The 16469-nt window shown below is 35.2% G+C and overlaps 1 protein-coding gene across 2 annotated transcripts in view; it reads right to left on the reverse strand.

Annotated features, from left to right (window-relative positions):
• Positions 1-16469, reverse strand: part of RAB28 (RAB28, member RAS oncogene family) — a 93098-nt gene that overhangs the window by 53797 nt on the left and 22832 nt on the right. The window lies entirely within an intron of this gene.

Consider the following 16469-nt stretch of genomic DNA (forward strand, 5'->3'; position numbering starts at 1 on the left):
GGCAAAGCATTTCTTTTTGGAGTAATAAAAATGTTCTGGAATTAGACAGTGGTGATGGTTGCATAACCTATTGAATATACCAAAAACTATATACTTTAAAATGGTGACTCTTATGGTATATGAATTATATCTCAATACAGGAAAAAGATCGCCTAGGGACGCCTGGGTGGCTCAGTCAGTTAAGTATCTGCCTTCAGCTCAGGTCATGATCTCAGGGTCCTGGGATTGAGCCCTACATCAGGCTCCCTGCTCAGCGGGGAGCCTACTTCACCCTCTCATTCTGCCCACTGCTCCCCTTGCTTGTGCTCTCTATCAAATAAAATATTTTAAAAAAGAAATCCTGCAACAATAGCATCTTAAAATTACAAAAATATAAAATGGTCAATCGTCTCTTGGGGTGATTAAAAAGTATTTTGAGTCCTATTTTACCAACCTGAATGAATACATGGATAATGTATTTAAATCATGCATACAAAACTCCCAGATCCTCTCTTAATCCTCAAATTTTTCTCTAATACAAAAAACCATGAATAATGCCATCAAACACAAGTATGTATGTACAATTACTACAGCACTGACTATCTCCATCCATTTCTCTCTCTTTCGCAAGCATATCAGAACATAAGGTAGTATTTATATATACATATATGTTACTATATATCACACATATATATCTACTTTATTATTACTACATCATTTGTAATACAGAGCACAACTAATCACGTCAAGTGTGTCATGACTGCCTTTATTGCGCCTGAAAATTTTCCCTGTGATGATCCACTTGAAAAAACAGCTTTTGTCTCTTCCATAAATGTACTGGGAAAACTGGACAGCTACATGCAGAAGAATGAAACTGGACCACCACTTTACATCACACACAAAAATAAACTCAACATAGATTTGGGACCTAATTGTGAGACCTGAAACTATAAAAATCCTAAAAGAGAGCACAGGCAATAATTTCTCTGACATCAGCCATAACATCTTTCCAGGGATATCTTCTGAGGCAAGGGAAACAAAAGCAAAAATAAACTATTGCAACTACATCAAAATAAAAAGCTCCTGCACAGCAAAGGAAACCACCAATAAAAACTAAAAGACAACCTACTGAATGGGAGAAGATATTTGCAAATGATATATCCAATAAAGGGTTAATATCCAAAATATATAAAGAACTTACACAACTCAATACGAAAAAAACAAATAATCCACTTAAACAATGGGCAGAAGACATGAACAGACATCCCTCCAAAGAAGACATCTACATGGCCAACACACATGAAAAGATGTTCAACATCACTCAACATCAGGGAAATGCATATCAAACCCACAATGAGAGGGGCACCTGGGTGGCTCAGTAGGTTGGGCATCTGACTCTTGATTTTGGCTCAGGTCATGATCTCGGGGTCCTGGGATCCAGCCCTGTGTTGGGCTCCTCACTCAACAAAGAGTTGGCTTGTCTCCCACTGCCCCTACCCCTCCTCACATGCGTTCTCTAAAATAAATAAACAAATCTTCAAAAAAAAAAATGGGATATCACCTCACACCTGTCAGAATGGCTAAAATCAAAAATACAAGAAACAAGTGTTGGTGAGGATGTGGAGAAAAAGGAACCCTTGTGCACTGTTGGTGGGACTGTAAACTGGTGCGGCCACTATGAAAAGACAGTATACAGGTTCCTCAAAGAATTAAAAATAGAACTACCTTATGATCCAGTAATGGCACTACTGGGTACTTACCCAAAGAATATGAAAACACTAATCTGAAGGGATATATGCACTTCTATGTTTACTGCAGCATTACTTACAATGACTGAATTACGGAAGCAGCCTGAGTGTCCAATGATAGATAAATGAATAAAGAAGAGGTGGCATATATACACAGATTATTCAGTCATAAAAAAATAATGAAATCTTGCCATTTGCAACAATATGAAAGGATCTAGACAGCATAATGCTAGGCAAAATAAGCCATGTATGATTTCTGTACATACTGTACAAAATACTGTATGATTTCACTCATGTGTGGAATTTAAGAAACAAAAGAAAGAAAAAAGAGACAAACTAAAAAATAGACTCTTAACTACAGAGATCAAACAGAGGGTTACCAAAGAGGAGGTGAAGGGGGATGGGTGAAATAGGTGAAGGGGATTAAGAGTACACTTATTTTAATGAGCACTGAGTAATTGATGATTTGCTATACTGTATGCCTAAAACTAATACAACACTATGTGTTAACTACACCAGAAGAAAAGAGAAAAAAAAGAGAAACCACCGTTGACATCAAAATCTTTGATTATATAGAGACTAAAAGATTATAAGAATAGAGCTTCTTTTTAAAACAGTTACTTTTAGTCAGTGTCCAGTAGCTTCTTGAATAGATAGTTCATTTGTACCTCATCATCTAGCAAAAATGACTTAAAACTGATAGCTTCATATGTATTACATTTATTAAACTGGAGAAAAATCAACAGAACAGCATTAGTTCAAAAAGAGGTAAAATAACCAAACTTTTGGAATTAAACCTACCATACTCATTTAAAAAAAATAGTGCATTTGAATTTTAGATATGCTTCTAAAAGTTATATGTAATATCGTATTTCTGTAAATCAACTCACTTTCATCCTTCCTTTGGTTTCCATTATAGTTTTAGAAGTACGGGGACAGAAAAAAAGGAGGGCACCATTTACTTTTAGAAGCATTCTTCCTTAATTTGCATAGTATATTCATTTGAGTCTCCTAATACCAAAAAAAAAAAAGCTATTTAAATAATCTGATTCATTACCATAATAAACTACATTTTTATATACTAAATATTTAAAGTTACTTTACAAATTTAATTCCCACTAATTTTTATGTTTTCAAAAGAGTTGTAATTTTGGTTTTCTCATTAGTAAATAAAATAATAAAATCAGAAGAGTTCTAGATTCTTCTAGTTTCAATTTCTATTATTCTTTGAGATTTATTTCTAACATATTAAACATAATGGTTCTATTTTTGGCTTAACTACATTACCCCAAATTCATATGTTGAAGTTCTAACCCTCTTATTCCTTGGACTGTGACTCAGGGGATAGGGCCTTTGAAGAATAAGATAAATCAAGGTCATGTGGACGGACTCTAATCCAAAATGACTGGTGTCCTTATAGGAGATTAAGACCCAGACATGCAGAGAGGAAAGAACATGTGAAGACAAACAGAGATGACTGCCAACTACAAGCCAAGGAGAGGGGTCTCAAAAGAAAACCTAATCCTGGACTTCTAGCCTCCAGAACTGGGAGGAAATAAATTTCTGTTGTTTAAACTACCCAGTCTGAGGTACTTCGTTATGACAGCCCTGGTAAACTAACACAGGCTCTAATATTTTTCAGTTATTTAGATCTCCTTAGCATGGAAACAAACACCAAAATAAAGAAGTGGAACTTGTATTTTAGGAAACTCTAAAATGAGTTCTTTGGAGACCTAAATGTGTAAAAGGGCTCTAGACATCCTTTCCAAGAAGCTGAACTATTTCGGTTTCAGCAGGATTTCAGAAATAGTAAATTCCACATCCTAAAGCAAAAGTTAACTTCCTACTAGCTTTTTGTGTTCTGGTATATGTATACACGTTTGTTTAGTTGGGGTTTTTTTAAATGCAAAAGAGCCAACATTAAACTCCATATGGACAGATATCCTTGAACTGGCTCAAAACTTAGTTGTAACAAGATGGAGAGAAGTAAGGTATTTTGGAGAAAAACAGCTGGGTTCAAATCTTGGCTCCACCTCCTCCGAGCTATTTAACAACAATCAATCTACTCTCTCTGAGATTCAGTTTCCTCAGTCATAAAGGGAGATCACTTAGCGTGATGCCTGGCACATAACCGATGCTCTATATAAAAGGGGACATTATTTCATCATTATATTTAAACAACTCAGCATTAGCCACAAGGAACAGTAAGCTATCTACCTAAACACCGTGTGTGTGTGTGTGTGTGTGTCCAATGTGCCAAGTGCTATTATCTAATTTTTACTATAACTTAAGTAATAAGGCCCAATTAAAATCAAATTGACACAAGAGCTTATATTGCTTTGAAAAATAGTAAATACTTGGATGGACTCTATTTAATGACTTAAATACTGAAGGATTCAAGATTTCTGTCAAATTCTACCTAAATACACTATCTTAAAATGTTAGATTTTGCCTGAAATTCAGTTCTTCCATTTATGTACCCAAACCCTACTAGTTTTACAAAGACTCAGTTTAAGTTCCACATTCCTCTTAATCCTTAGGTGACAATTTTTCCCTACCATTGATACAACAGTACTAAATTATACGTTGTCTTTCCTTGTACTTTTTATGTAAATCTTACTTTCACAACAAGACTTGAAGTTTCCTGACAGTAGGATTCATAATATATGTGCCTAGGAAGCAGCCATGTGCTCACAGAAAGAATTTAGTACTTTATGGACTGACTGTGTTAAGTAGTTACAATGAGGTTTGCTACTGCCTTTCTATGTCACTTAATTTAAAGGTATTTCAAATTAGGGAGAATGCAGAACACATATAGAACCACACACAGATTTGAAAGCATCTTAAAGAATCACCTAATTTAGCCTAATTAATTACCTAATTCTTTAAAAGTAATTATTAGATAAAATACAGACCACAATAATGTTTTTTTTTTCATTTTTTCTTATTTTACCATTGTTAGCAATATATCTCTTTTACAGTCTACAGCAGTTAATCTCTACCAGTCCCTGAATGATAATGAGAATATATTTTCACAGTAGCAACTGGTGACATTTCAATAAATCAATGTGCTGCAGTGATACCTAAATAAAAGCTTATTTCACTATAATGATGCTTCCAGGCTTCCCTCAAGTCAGGTGGTTACTTGCAGTTAATGATCTGTGACATACCACACAAGTAGTCCTAAAAAGACTTATTATCCACTGCATGTGCAACAATATTTGCTTTATGGATGGCTACATGAATGAAGACATTCAATGTAACTGTAAAAGTAAAATCAAAAGAAAACTTACAAGTAACATGTTTTCTTTAAGTAAAAGGGCTGTGACCATTTTCCATTAATACTTAACCTTTTGCTGGAGCAGTGCAACCACATATAACGCTCAAATCCATAAAGCCCAAGAGCTGTTCTGGGTTAATGCTAATTAACTGCCCCCAATCAAAAGAGCAGTAACTTTCCAAAAATATGAGATCATCAACCTCTATTGTTGACATCAAAGTCATATCACAAAGCTTAATGAACAATAAAAAAGACAAATACACTTTACATATGTTAAGAACCCGTCTTTTGACTGATTTTCTATATACCTGTTCAACAGAAACATGCTGAGAAAAGAATTACTATGCTGCACACAAATTTGCTAATCTCAAACGATACTCTGTCTTTCATAGCTGCCAGACTTTGCAAGCATTCACATGTTTACCATTTATAATTTTATTTCATTCACTAGACTCAGCTTTTGTCCACCATATGTCCACTGTGGATTAACTATTCCCTTAGGTACAATTAAGGCCTTTCCATTTGTTGTAAGAAGAGCTAAGTATGAAGGACACAGCCAGAAATAACATTTATACCTCAACCAAAAACAGAAGCACATTGAAACTCAAGCCATGGTTTATGCAGCATCTTTTTTTTTTATTAGACACATGTCTACATAGCAAAATAAACTTGAGATAAAAATTCATGGCAACTATACACCAGCTTTCACCATTGAGATTAGATATCAAAATCATATCACCTCCACCAACTGAGTTTAAATAATTTTTCAGGAAAATATATTTCTAAAATCTAAGTTACATGAAGGCTAGCTTCCAAACATTAATAACAACTGAAACTTTAATCATTATTTATGTATTTCAAGGACATTTCACACAATTTTTAACGTTTTTTTAATTTCAAATCCTTAAATTAAATATATATACATATATACTTAGCAATACTTCCTCCCATTATCCATAACCAGAAGACAGAATCTGAGGAGACAGAAACACAATAATAAGAACTAACACATATAACACCTGTTACATGCAGGCATTGGTTCTAGGGGCTTTATACATATATAACTCTTACAACAACCTCCCTATAACATACGTGCTATTATTATTCCCACTTTACAGATGAGAAAATTGAGCTACAAAGAGGGTAAGTACCTTACCACAGCCAACAATTAATAAATGAGCCCTTATCTGAACTTAGGTGGTCTTACTTAGAAGTCTGTGCCCTTAACCACTTCTCTACACTGTCTCTCTGTATTGATGATATTAACATGCCAGAACACACTCTAACTAACATAAATATCTATAAGGGAAAATACAATTTCTCATCTTTTTTAAACTAAATTTTTATATGAAAATTATGAGATTAATTAGAGTTAGGAGTCTGTCTTCAAAAGAACTATGTGTGTAATGTAACAGGTGTCTTGCATGGTCTGATGTGGTGGTGACTCATAAGCACGAAGTGAGTCTGTCAATATTAAACTTCTCTTCTGATTGAAAAATCTGGGGTCAGAGTCGTACAGAAGCCAGAACAGTATTTTCACTTTATCATCTCAAAAGGTCTGTAGTTCCATTTTTCACTGAGAGAATTATACTTCTCTAGTCATTCATATTGAGCACTTTCGGTGACAGAGACTAGAACGACAGCCATGAATAAGGCAGTCTCTGCCTTCCTGGAGCTCAACTACAGAACGCCTGGATAACTGCAGGGCGGGGAGCTTTCCTCTAAAGAAGGTGACTTTTTCAGAAGAATCACACAGTTCAAAAAGTGATAAATAGTAACTATTAAAAAAAATTCAAAAGATGAAAATAAAGAGAAGATAAAATGCAGCATTTTGACAACTAGAAAAAAAAAAAAAGCAAGTGAGGACCTACCTAGGATTCTGTCCTAGTCCTCTTCTATTTATTTGTTTCTCTCAATACTCTAAAAGAGTTTAAGATTTGGGAACGTCTTCACAGACCCCTCATGTTCTACTTTTTCACTAAATCAGAATCAATGCAACAGACTGAAGATTAAGGAATGGAGATGACTCATTCAAAAATATATCTAAAAATAGAACAAGTTCAAAAACAATAAAAGACAGGCATTTTATGTCATCAGGTATTTGCACACATACCCCATGTCTGTCTTTCTCTTCCCATGAACAGAAAACATGCTGGATCTCCCATCCTTTAAAAACAACGCCAGAGTTCTAACCCACATTCCCTCCAGCAGCTGCCCCATTTACCAACTCCCAGAGTGGTATTACATATACACGTTGCTTCTATTCACTGTCTACAATTCATCGACTTCCCTTCTCTCTTCAACTCACTCTACTCAGCTTCCACTCCAATGAACCTGTTTGCCAATGTCAATACCCATCACCTCTATGTACTTAATCTAATAACCATTCTTGGTCCTCACCTATTGATCACCCTCTTCTTAAAACACCTTTACATGCAGCTTCCAGGATACTTCACTCTCAGGATTTTCCTCCGATCTCCACTGGCCACATTCCAATTCCTTTGCTGATCTTTCTTTATCTCCCCAAACCTTAAAACATGGCTGTAACCCAAGGATCAATCTTTGGACTTCTCTTTTTATACTCACTCCTACGTAAAGTTCATCTAGTCTCAGGAGTTAAATACCATAAATATGTTGTTGACTCCCAGACTTTTATCTCTAGACCTCCTCTTGCCCCTGAACTCCAGACTCACATATCTAACTACCTATTAAATATCTCCGCATAGATGATTAATGTACCTCAAACTTAACATGTCCAAAAACAAACTCATGATCCTCACCCAAAATTGTTTTTCCTGCACTTTCTCAAGTCAGTAGACAGAATTTTAGCCTTCCAGATGCCTAGACCAAAAATCTTGGGATTATCTTGCCTCTTCTCTCCTCTAACTCCACAACCAATCTATGAAAAAATCCATCATCCCTACCTTCAAAACGTATCCAAAAGCCCACTCCTTCTCACTACTTCTACTGTTGTCACCCTATTCCATACCACCATTATTTCTCACCTAAATTATGTCAAAAGCCTCTTATCTGTTTACTTTGCTTCCATGCATACCCACTATAGTAAACAATTCTCACAACAAGAACTGTAGTGATCCTTTCAAGTTAAATCTCTTCACTCCGATGAAAACCCTCAGTGGCTTTCCATCTCACACAAAGTAAAAGTTGAAGCCCTTACAAAGGCTTTCCTGATCTGTCCTCTTCCTAGATCCTTTCCTCTATATATCTAACTTCACGTCCTACACTATTCTTTCACTGACTATCCCCTACATACAGCCACACACACAGCTACAAACACACACACATACACACACACACAAACACACACACTCACACATACATGCCTTCTTGGAGTTCCAAAGCGGGGTGAAAAAAACCAAAATACTACCTCAAGGGCTTTGCTCCTACTCTTCCCTTCTACTTGGATAACTCTTCATCCAGATATCTCTGTGGTGCTCTCTCTCTTCCTTTATCTCTTTTCTCAAATGTCATCTTCTCAAACTTTCCCTGCTACCATATTTAAAATCTTAACACCTTCTCCCAAGTCTTCCCTTTTCTCCCTTCCCTGCTTTATCTACACGAAACTTACCATCATTTAACATATTACATATTTTCTTATTCATTTATTTACTATCTTCCTCTGCTTGAACCAGGCTAGATGAGGGCAAGAATTTTTGTCTATTCATTGCTGTATCCCTAACACTTTGTTAAATGAAATGAATGAATAAGAGAAGACACTGAAAGCAAAAAAAAAAAAAAAGGAAATACCTGCTGAGACATTTACGTGAAATTTTAGGAAATAATGTCACAGAAAGTAAAAAGTAATTAAATTGTAAGCTCAAGAAAAATTTTAAATTAAAAAGAAGTGCTATTTTTAGAGCCTCCCAAACACTCCAAAGTTGACAATATTTCCAAGGTGTGCCTGGCAGTTAGTAAGAATTCAGCTAGAGTTATCAGGGCACCTGGATGGCTCAGTTGGTGAAGCAACTGCCTTCAGCTCAGGTCATGATCCTGGAGTCCCAGGATCGAGTCCCACACAAGTCTCCCCGCTCAGCAAGGAGTCTGCTTCTCTCTCTGACCCTTCCCCCTCTCATGCTCTCTCTCTCTCTCAAATAAATAAGTAAAATCTTTAAAAAAAAAAATCTTAGCTAGAGTTATTATTATTACTGTTATTAGGTATGTGGACCTATCCATGTATAAAGAAAATAGATTCTTAATAGTCTAACAATTAAATAAAATGAGCCTAAGAAACCATCTGCAAAGATAAGAAGATAGGGTTTACAGGACATATAAAGTTAAAATTAAACTCTCTTAAAATTATATGGCAGTAAATATGTTCAATTAAGCAGACTTATTACTAAACATGTTTGGGTCATCATATTTTAGGAATAGAAGGTGCTTATGATTACCAAGTATAATCCCTCATTTTATGCATGAGGATGATCCTAAGTGATTAACTGAATTGCCCAAGGTGATGTAACCAGATAAAAGGACAGCCCCAGGACAAAAACTAAAGTTTTCTGATCTCCACTCTAAGTCTTCCTTTTAACTGACTGGATTTGTTCCACAATCACTGTAAATAAAATTAAAATAAATTATTAAAGAGGCTTAAATCACATTAATGAAAATTTTAAATCTCCTTTTCACAAAGAAATGTTTTTATAGCTATAAATTTTTTAATTTATGAATTTTATAAAGCTATACATTTTTATAATTTTAATTAAATTAAAATTAAATTTAATATTTAATAATTTCTTCCAATTTTTAAAATCAGAGATTCACCATAAAAGAAACAAAAAGTAGGGGTACCTGGGTGGCTCAGTCAGTTAAGCATCTGCCTTCGGCTCACGTCATGATCCCAGGGTCCTGGGATCCAGCCCTGCCTCAGGGAGCCCGCTTCTCCCTCTCCCTCTCCCTTTCCCACCTGTGCTCTCTCTGGCCATCTCTCTCTCTCTCTCTCTCTCTCTCTCTCAAATAAATAAATAAATGAAATCTTTAAAAAAAAAATAAGTAAAGCAAATGACCTTTTTTAGCATTTAATAAAGTTTCTCTGCAACAACTGTCCAGTGAAAATGATTTTGATGATTATTATGAAAAAGCACTCATTTGATGTTTTCTTTCTCAATAAGTATCAGTCCTAACACCAGTCTGAATGCAATCTTATGCATTTAATTTGAGGAAACTACTCCACCAATTGAACTGGAAATACTATCAAAATGCTCTTAAAGTACAGCAGGAGTGTTAAGTATCATGTAAAAGAACAGCTATGCTAAAAGACTCAGTACACATAATACTGATGCTGTCAGTATCAGAATCAGATGCTCTCAGCATCTTCCAGTAAATAATCATAGCTTTAGTTAACAAATTTACATGCAAAGAGAGGGAAAAGAAAAAAAATGAAGTAATAGAAACACAAATATAAAGTCCAGCTGAAAAAGACACTTGGATCTGATACTCTGGGATTACTATTCCCAGAACAAAATAGAACCAAAGTATTAAAATAAATGGGCAAGGAGACAGAACGTTCTAATTCACAATGTATAAAGAGAATGAACTTTTCAAATTCTCAAAAGAGTTTCTGTTCATGATTTGTGTAAATTATAAACTCTCTAAAGCAAACTGATAATAATGATTCACTCGTTCACTTTATTATAATACTGTAGATAACTTTTATAGAAGTTGATATGAATCCTTCAAAATAGGAATCAAAATAAATGTTACATACTTCACATTTTCTACTCTCCAGATAAAATAAGAATTTTTGAACACTCAAAAGAGTCACAGGATAAGAAAGAACATTTGTGTAAATTCCCACAAAGTTTTTCAAGCTGAATGTATAACCATATCTTATACTCCTCTGTCACTAAGAATAAAGAATAATCTTTTAAAATTTTTGTGATAATTTTATTGAGGGCATCAGTTAAATTTTCCAACCTGAAATTTACTTGTTTTACTAATACATTTCCATTGAGTTCAGGGAACACACTACAGAGTACATTAAAATGTAACCATTGAACCTCGCAGTGTAAAACATCACTTCCTGGGCAGAGATAGCACTCCAAGAACAATCTATCACTGTTAAGAAGAATATACACTCAACATTGTTAATTAGTGTTGATGCACTCTCCTCTATGCCCTCATCTGTCATGAAGATTGTTTAAAAATCTGAGTTATTAGTCTTTATTTGGGAAAGGATCTGGTTAATATCTTTAAGAGCAGAAATCACTCATCCATCCACTCTATCCCAGAGCGTGATAATTCCTACCCCCAATACAAGTTACTGATAACCACCACCCCTCCACTAACTAAGAAGCTATAAATCAGGAAGAGGGCAGCTTCTATGCAACCCCTGTTAATTTCTGTTTACAATCTATCCAACTGAGAATGTTAGCTAGTCAGGGGAGAAACTAGCTGATGGATCAGATAATAGGAAAACATAACAGCTTAAAGACAGAAAATAACAAAATGACAAATTAAAATGTCATGTGCTTATAAAACATGGATTGAATTTAAAATTAATCTTTAAAAAATTAATATTTCTGAATGTGCATTTCATTTCAATGGGAGCCTTTCCTAAAACACTGAAAGAAAAATTAAAACTAACTTCGATGCAGATGGTTTTGGGAATTAAACACAAAAATTTAAAAAAATAAAAAGTCAAAAGCATAGGTTTCTACCATTACGTAAAAGTCGCATTAGGAAAAAGCAAAATTCTTAATTCTTTCATATTTATTTAACCTAAAATCATGATATATAATCTATGACATCTTATCTCAAACATGATCCAGCATAATATAACTTCAATATACTTCCTAACAAACTCTCTGGCGTTATTCAGCAAGGTGGAATTCAGTAGGCCAGTTGGGCCTGAAGGCCATCTAACAGATTCTCTGTATCTACATGTGTATTTTTCCTCATTAAGACAACCATATTCCCTTAATAACACATCCCGGGCCATAAACACTTCAAATTTCAACGGAGGCTTCATGAAAAGGCTTTTATTCATTCATTCAGTATTCATTCATTCAGGTACTGTTCTCAGTGATGAGGTCCCCAGGTTTCGTTGAGCTTAGATTTTAGTGGGGAAAGACAGAAAAGAAAAAACATCAGATGGCACTGAGGCTCCACAGATAACTGAAACCAAACGTCCTGACAGAAAGGGACTGCATGACCTGTTTACACTGAGTGGCCGAGAAAGGGAACTCTGACGAGATGACATTTAAGACGAGATCCAAATGATAAAATGGAGCCAGTCAAGCAAAGACCAGAAGTATTTCAAGCAGAAGAAACTCTATGGTACAAATTAACTTAGAATGTTTTAAGTACAGAAAAAAAGACAAGTGTGCCTTAGCATACAGCAGCAAGGGAACACACAGTAGAAGAGGTCTGAGAGGCAGGTAGGAGCCAGATCACCTAGTGCTTGGTAAATGTGGATGAAGAGTTTGGAATTCGTTCTAAGTGTGATGAGAAAGCACTAGAGGAGTTATAATGACATGATTTGCCATTTGGGAACTGGACTGTAGCAGAGCAAAGCCAGAAGCAGGAGGGACAGTTAGGAAGCTACTGCAGTAGTTCACATAAGAGGTGATGTGTTTTAGACCATGGCCAGGTCCACCTGTAATAAGCCCGGAAGCAGACAAAAATAGAAAACCCTGAGGCTCTGCGGTCCAGGCCCTGATCAAGTCAGAGAGCAAGACTTTCAAGGCCAGGAAACCAGGTACCAGACCTGGTAAATCTGGCTCCATGAATTGCAGAAATTGCCTTAGATGGTAAGACAATGGTTTCCAGCTGCATATCAGTTGTTCCATTCCACACCAGGCTGCAGACACCATCAAACTTCAACTGAACTTCTGTGAAGTACACAGAATAAGTAGATGACTTCCCCTCTTTCCCATTTTGGAAGTTACCTACCAGGAATTTATGCTTACCTCACTAGGGAAAAGTAGGGCCTTCCATGAAGATTTGGACATAATTATACTTATTAATCCCAACAACCAAACAGAGCAAAAGAAAGGCATTCAAATTTTTAGAAAACCTGGAGGCAGCTAAGCAAAGGAATAAAATTAAGACTAATTAATTAGGTTAAAATTAAGGTTAACAGGTCCCTACCACTCCTTAAGCACGCTCTTTGTCTCCACCTTTGTGCAATGAACGTCTAACTGAATACACATAGCTGGCACTCCAGAGTGTTTGCTGAATTGAATTCCCCACCCATCACATGGTCAGAGAAGTATGATCTAAAAACAAAAACAAAAACAAAAACCCAAGGCATAAGATGATGACAAGAGGATTCTCTAGGAACCTTTACCTCCAGGCTGCTTTTGTAAGATACCTGTTCCAGCTCTACTAATTTGTAATTTGTGATCATTCAAATTGAAGCTATAGTCAGCGTTTTTAAAAGGCTATTATGAATGATAATAATTATGATGGTAATAGTTATTGAGCACTTACAGTCTACAGATCACAGGCTAAGTGCCTTCCATGTAATATTTCATTTAATCTTTAAAACAACTTTATCAGACAGCAGCTATTATCCTTACCTGCAGATGAGGAAGTTGAGGTATCTAGAAACAAAGTAACCTGTCTGATGTCACACTGCGGTTAAGTGAAGAAACTGGGCTTGTAAAAGCTAAGTATGCTGAAATTCAAAGCCCTATGATCTTAACCACAATTCAATACTTCATTTAAAAATTTAAATAGTACAGGGGCACCTGTCCATTAAGCATCTGCCTTCAGCTCAGGTCATGATCCCAGGGTCCTGGGATCAAGCCCCACATCAGGCTCCCTCCTCATCAGGGGTCTGCTTCTCTCTCTCCCTTTGTGCGCTCTCTCACTCTCCCTCTCTGGTAAATAAATAAAATCTTAAAAAAATAAAAAGATAAAAATAATAAAACCTTTAATAGTACAAAGAAAAAACACTAATTAGTGTCTTACAGCCTTTCAGAATAGAATAGAATATAGACTAAAATAAATTTGTTTTAAGCACTATACACTGAGTCGTTACCAATTCTATTTCATAAAAGCAAATCCCTTCCTCTACTGGCTACTTCATTAACCTATTCTAATTATTCTTTATATTTAAACATAATAAAACAATTTTTAATAAAAATAAACCCATAATTCATCCTTACCTAAGACTATCCTCAATCCTTAGCCCAAACTTCTGTGAGTTTGCTATATTTTAATAAAAAACAAATGACTTTATAACATTAATTATAAACTCTTCCTCTAAAACAAATTCAGACATACACACGCATATGCACACTCCTTCTCCTCTTCCTCCCTCTCTCTTCTTGTATAGAAATTTTCTGTCAAGCCTATCCTTCTGCTAAACTTTGGCTAAAAGTTGGCTACTCCTGGGGTGCCTGGGTGCCTTAGTTGGTTATGTGTCGGACTCATGATTTGAGCTCAAGTCATGAGCTCATGGGATCGAGCCCCACGTCAGGCTCCTCACTCAGCATGGAGTTTGCTTGGGATTCTCCCTCTCCCTCTGCCCCCTCCCCTGCTCGCTCACTCAAGCACACACACACACACACAATCTCTCTCTAAAATAAATGAATAAATATTTCTAAAAATGAAATAAAAATTGACTACTGCTGCCAATATTTTCATAGCCTATACATACTTTTCAACGTATGCTTTTTTTTTTTGGAACTTTGTAAGTTGTAAAGAACAGAACACAATGATGAGTTTTAAAAAGCACATTTAGGTAGAAGATGACTCTATTAGATAAGGAACGTAATAATCCAGTTTCAGATGTCTTCCTATCATGTTTCTTTTGCTTTGCCTTTAATTCATATGTAAAATCTTTGCTTTTTAATATAATCTTGTCCCCCTAAACAGAAGATGAGTACACACTACTATACTAATGTAACATCAACTTGGAAACACAGATTTCAAGATCTTTTATTGCATGACCATATGAAATCAGGCCAGTGACAGATTATGCAGTAAATAATATCCAGGAAAATGTTCATCTTATAATCTTTTCATTTTACAAATGTAACATTCTGTGTGACTGCATACTTTATTCTATGATCTCATTCTGAAAGAGAGTATTATAAATACAAGGAAGGGGTTAGAGCTAAGCCAAAAGCTAAAAAACTCAACTTTTTATGCTATTAAATCTCAAACATAACACTGCAATAATTTTTTTCATAAATTCATATAACTTACATAAATGTGTGCTTTTAAAACTTAGGAATGGCATCACCAGCACAGTCCAACAGCCCATCTAGTCTGATAGCCTCTCTTTGACAGTGACCAATGGCAGATGCCCCCCAGGACCGCATAAACACATAATATATGTAATTATGCGCCACTACACCATTACCCCAGATGGTAGTCAGATTATGCCTTGAAAGAAATGAAAACAAATCTCAACCCCATCCCTTTCCTACTCTATAATTTCCTAAAAGGTGATGAGAAACTGCTAATAAAGCACAAATTTAACCATAATACAAGCCAGTGCTTCAGTAACATGGCAACTAAGAAATGATCTCCTAAAATGAAAAGCTGCACTCAGAAATAGAACCTAAGATCATCAAAACTTTCTAAAGGAGAATTTCAATGAATTTAAAAGCATCTGATTCATTCAATTAGAACTATTTATGAACAGAAGAGCAAAATTCAACTAAAGCTTTAAAAAAATGTATCTTTTACCCAAGACATCTATTTTATGAAGTATAATACTATTTTCTAAAAAAGTATTATAAAATTTGTATTTTTAACTCTTCAGAGAAATGGTATCCACACCTGTTTTGTAATGATTTTAAAGTAAGGCTTGGATTTATTAAATGTTCATCTAAGTGTGCAAAACTACATAATGAAGAAATCTTGGTTTAGTCCTTCAGGAAGTACTATTTCCTAAATAATTACACACAAAAAAATGCACTATACTTTTAAAGACCTTTGGAGAAGATAATTCTCTTGGTAGTATACTTGGGTATTGGTTTAACAAAGCTTGTAGTCAGGAAACTGCTCCTGACCTAAATCCTCCGTGGTATAATTTAAATTCATTTTCTCCTTTTTCTGACCTCAAATAGTTGTATAAGATTAGGTCGTATCATAATATTTTATACATTTAAAAACTCTTATTAATGTCTTCTTTTCCAGGTAACTGCATTGTAAGACTATGAACCAACTAACAGTCCTATACTAAATTCAGTCTTATAATTTTGTATGCTGTATATCATAGCCCAAGAGACAGATCTCAAAAATTACTTAACCACTATTTTTACCAAGCACTACTCGTCCCCCAATACACTATTTCTTAAAAAAAAAAAAAAAAAAAAAAAATTATCTACATTTTAGAACAAACCCCAAAAATTTAGAAAGAGAAGCTTATGAGAAATGGGAGCCAGGAACAAGGCACACAAAATTCCATCCAGACACTGTTTTCTTTCCTAGAAAAGGGGACCATTTAATGAAATCTATCTCTCAAAATCTCTGGGGCAGAGCTG

This window comes from Ursus arctos, unplaced genomic scaffold (genome assembly GCF_023065955.2).
Source record: "Ursus arctos isolate Adak ecotype North America unplaced genomic scaffold, UrsArc2.0 scaffold_9, whole genome shotgun sequence".
Taxonomy (NCBI): domain Eukaryota; kingdom Metazoa; phylum Chordata; class Mammalia; order Carnivora; family Ursidae; genus Ursus; species Ursus arctos.